At 35.5% G+C, this 5000-nt stretch overlaps 1 protein-coding gene across 1 annotated transcript in view; it reads left to right on the top strand.

Annotated features, from left to right (window-relative positions):
• LOC122244488 (uncharacterized) overlaps positions 1-5000 on the top strand; it is a 40380-nt gene that overhangs the window by 31411 nt on the left and 3969 nt on the right. The window lies entirely within an intron of this gene.

The raw sequence follows: 5000 nt of genomic DNA, 5'->3' as shown, positions 1-5000 counted from the left end.
CCTTTCTTACTCTCTTACTCTAACACTCTTTCTTACTCTCTCACTCTCTCTCTTACTCTCTCACTCTCTCTCTTTCTTTCACTCTCTCCCTTACTCTCTCACTCTCTTTCTTACTCTCTCACTCTCTTTCTTACTCTCTCACTCTCTCCCTTACTCTCTCTCTTTCTTACTCTCTCACTCTCTTTCTTACTCTCTCACTCTCTTTCTTACTCTCTCTCTTTCTTACTCTCTCACTCTCTTACTGTCTCACTCTCTCCCTTACTCTCTGTCTTTCTTACTCTCTCATTCTCTTTCTTACTCTCTCACTCTCTTTCTTACTTTGTCAGTCTCTTTCTTACTCTCTCACTCTCTCACTTACTCTCTCTCTTTCTTACTCTCTCACTCTCTCCCTTACTCTCTCTCTTTCTTACTCTCTCACTATCTCCCTTTCTCTCTCTCTTTCTTACTCTCTCACTATCTCCCTTTCTTACTCTCTCATTCTCTCCCTTATACTCTCACTTTCTTACTCTCTCACTCTCTCCCTTACTCTCTCTCTTTCTTACTCTCTCACTCTCTTTCTTACTCTCTCACTCTCTTTCTTACTCTCTCACTCTCTTTCTTACTCTCTCACTCTCTTTCTTACTCTCCCACTTTCTTTCTTACTCTCACTCCCTTTCTTACTCTCTTACTCTAACACTCTTTCTTACTCTCTCATTCTCTCCCTTACTCTCACTCTCTCCCTTACTCGTTCTCTTTCTTACTCTCTCCCTTTCTTACTCTCTCACTCTCTTTCTTACTCTCTCACTCTCTTTCTTAATCTCTCACTCTCTCCCTTACTCTCTCTCTTTCTTACTCTCTCCCTTTCTTACTCTCTCCCTTACTCTCTCTTTTTCTTACTCTCTCACTCTCTTATTCTTTCACTCTCTCCCTTACTCTCTCTCTTTCTTACTTTCTCCCTTACTCTCTTTCTTTCTTACTCTCTCACTCTTTCCCTTACTCTCTCTCTTACTCTCTCCCTTACTCTCTCTTTTTCTTACTCTCTCACTCTCTTATTCTTTCACTCTCTCCCTTACTCTCTCTCTTTCTTACGCTCTCACTCTCTTTCATACTCTCTCTCTCTTTCTTACTCTTTCACTCTCTCTCTCTCTCTCACTCTTTCTCTTTCTTACTCTCTCACTCTCTTTCTTAATCTTTCTCTGATAGTGTTTGCTCTCCGTTATTTGGTTCATTTATATACTGCACACACACACACACACACACACACACAAACAAACAAACAAACAAACGCACGTTAAATGTACACATTGACATTAATTCGACGGTTAACGAATTTTTGTTCTCTCATTTCTATGTCCATATATTGACAACACTCTCATGTGTAATACTCTCAATATATACACCTGAATAAACGTCATTGTTTAGGCAAGAGGTGACTGGAAGTATGGATTACATGTCCTTTTGAAAAATATGAAATTAGGGCATTAACAAAACAAAAAAAATAAAAAAAAATAATAAATAAAAATAAAGTAAAAAGAAAATAAATAAAAAGATAAAGAAAACATCAGCAAAAGTGCCTGCATGTGCATACATTCGGAGTGGTAATCAACAAAAGTCATCAAGCCATTGATCAGTCACCGAGTTGATATCCTGTAATAAGCTCTGCCCATCTGATCAAGAGGGCATTTGAAGTCCTGCTAATGAATAGGTCATTACATGTGGCTCCCCTTAATGACGACAAGCTCAACTGACTGTCTGTGGCAAAGAGCTTCATGGCATTTTTCCTTTTTTTCTTCTTCTTTTTTGACGGTTTTATTATGTATACACACACGAGCGCGCGTGCGTGTGTGTATGCTAATATGTATATATGTATGTGTATACATACATATATGTATATATATATGTAAATCCATCTATTTATCTATCTATATAGATAAAGAGATATAGATATAAATAGATATATCGGCATGGATATATACATGGATGTGTTTGAGCAGCCATAGATATTCGAGGAAGACCAGCAATCACTCAGTAAATGAAACACAAAATATATCACACATCTAACAAGTCCGTCAGCCATCTTTGCTCGTATGGTTTCCCTCAGCTTTCCTCATTCTATCCCTTCGCCCTCCACATCGCCATCTCCTGCGAGGAAGGATGTGCCAAGGATAATCGATGTCCAGGGATGTCAGAAAGCAGTCTTCTCGGAAGAACCCAGCTCTGATTGGCCGATTTGCCAACTTGAGTTCCAACCTTCAGTCTGTTCATACACAAATGCCCGTGGTATTCTGATCAATGCATTGGCATTTTGAAATGGGAATACCGTTGATACATCGAACAGGCGCGCGCAAAGCTGATTGATTGCACTGTATGTGAATTTGTGTTCATATAAAAACGTGTGTGTGATGGAGTGTGTGATCTCCCCGCCCCCCCCCCTCGTTGATCTACTCCTTTTAACATAATTTTCCTGTACCTCTGGCTTCTGTAAAGGCTTCCCCTCAAATCGGTCTTTATATGGCTATTCATTTGCATACTGACGTTTCGTAAAAAACGAGCAAAAAGATTGTCATTGCCAACAGCTACTTTTTCTATTGTATTATCACATATTCCTGGCATAGATGATACATGACTTTGTGTTAAATTAATGAACTGTGTCTATATAAGGTATATAAAACGACAGCATCCGGGAATTCCCATGTTTAACGATTTAATTTCACACTAACTGTCCATCGATGGCTGAGCTAATTCCTTGTAATTTTTGTTGTGGTTATTAGTATTGGCATTACTATCAATAAAGTAAAGATAGTAGGAGTGGTGGTATTACTATAATTATTGCTCTCGTTGTTATCATCACCAACTGTAAGTCTAACTCTTTTGCTGTAATGTCAATCAGACATTGAAGGGTTCAAGCACAGCCAAATCCAAAGCAACTGTTTATACTATGTTTATATTTGAGAACTAGACATGAACTGTGGTAGTTATACACACTGGCAACCGTAAATACCTATACCAGGCTCGGACACACCAGACACATGGAAATTTGGGAAGAAATGCAACAATGCAATGAATAAGTCTACAGTGCATACCTGACATCTGTATACAATTTGTTTGTTCCCATTCAATTCCTTTTTTTTTTTTTTTTTTTTTTTAGACTACGTAGACTAAACTATGAAAAAAGTACATTTCCATGCACACCATTGGCAATAACCTGTTTACGCTTCTCACATATTAAAAAAGAAGAAAAAAAAAAAAAGTGACTTAATATTCTAACACTCACACTCTAACACTCACACTCGAGGTTATTGTCTCGTGGAAAAGAAAGCCATTTCATAAGCTCTGAGTAACATCCTTGTGTCAGTAATTTCTGCAGAATCTTGAATCTTGATACACATTGATTGTTGTTTTCATTAATTTCATTTTCAGATTATCATGAAGACATTGCCTTCTTCATGTTTTTTTTCCTTTGTTGTTCTATTCAATCTGGACATTTCAGAGTCTGTAGTCACTTGTTCTACATATTTTTTCTTACATTACTATAGTCTAAACTTGTGAAAGTTTTTATTGTAAAAAAGGATTCAGAAAAATACAGAAAGCCAACAAAAAAGCAATATAAATGACAGGGAGTAGAAGGATAGTAAGAAAATATCTTTACCACATTTTACTCCAGACTTATATTTACAGTAACATTCCAAGCAATTGAAATAAATGAGAAATGATAAATTGCTTACCATTATCACTTAAACTATCACGTAGATAATCGACATCTTAGGTAGATTCACAATAAAACCGTCTGCTACAAAATGATCCGAAAAAAAATGTTTGTTGTAAATCTTTTTCTTGTATTTCATCATGATAGATTTTCATATCTGCATTTGACTGAATTTAGATGTAACCATCCAATTTACGATCAATTCACGATAACCGCCGAACATATTATAGATTATAAAATTATCCTCAAATAAAACAATTAATTTCACGAGAAAATATTGATTTCTTTTCAAGCTTTCATCTAACGTTTATTGTTGCTGATGCTTTTATGGCCACAATAAAACAAAAACCACACGCAAGATTACTGTAACATAAAGAATATGTATTTTGGTTGGAAATTGGCAAGGTCTAGCGAGGAACTGGCGCCAAAATCAAGACTTCACCCCCCCCTCCCCCAACCATGTGGGTATAAGGAATAATATGTAGGACAAATAATGGTAGGTTAAACAAAGTTGAACATGCAATATGAATTTAATAAAAATCGCACAAGGACTGGTGTAATCCGTTATCTGTATCTAATACAAGGTAACAGAATGTGAAGATACAGGAATAAAAAATCGATATAGATATAAGTTAATATATAGTAAAATCTTGCAATTTTGAATATTGAGACAAAAAGGACACTCGGCGCACTTTTTAAATATATACATATATATATTTCTATATATATGTATATATATATATATATATATATATATATATATATATATATAGATATATAGATTTATATATATATATAATATATATATATATATATATATATATGTATATATATATATATATATATATATATATATATATATATTATATTATATATTATATATATATTATATATATATATATATAATATATTATATATATATAAATATATATATATATTACATATGTGTATATGTATTATGTGAATGTACTTGTGTGTGTGTATGTATTGTACACATGGAATTCAGATTAGTGATAATGCACGTTTGTATTTTAGTTAAAGCTTTCCCTCGGGGACAGATTCTGCCGAAATGATCTTGGCTTCAGCGTTCGTCTCCTTTTAATCAATCAAGGATAATCAAGGATGGCGCAAACCTCTTTCTGATTCTCTTTTCCTCTCCATGTCCCTCGTTCTGGGCGGCGCTTTCTAATCAAGGTTCATTTCCCACCTTCCGCCGCCCACAGACCCCCCCTCCCCCTCCCCCTCCCCCTATACAATCGCCCTCCCCCTACTTTTGCGTAATGCTGATGCAATGCAGAACTGCAAGAAGCTCCAA

This window comes from Penaeus japonicus, unplaced genomic scaffold, assembly GCF_977035675.1.
Source record: "Penaeus japonicus unplaced genomic scaffold, GWHDUDI00000001_assembly GWHDUDI00000023, whole genome shotgun sequence".
NCBI classification, from domain to species: Eukaryota; Metazoa; Arthropoda; class Malacostraca; order Decapoda; family Penaeidae; genus Penaeus; species Penaeus japonicus.
Note: the sequence above shows the minus strand (reverse complement) of the source record. Positions and strands in the feature narration are given on the sequence as shown.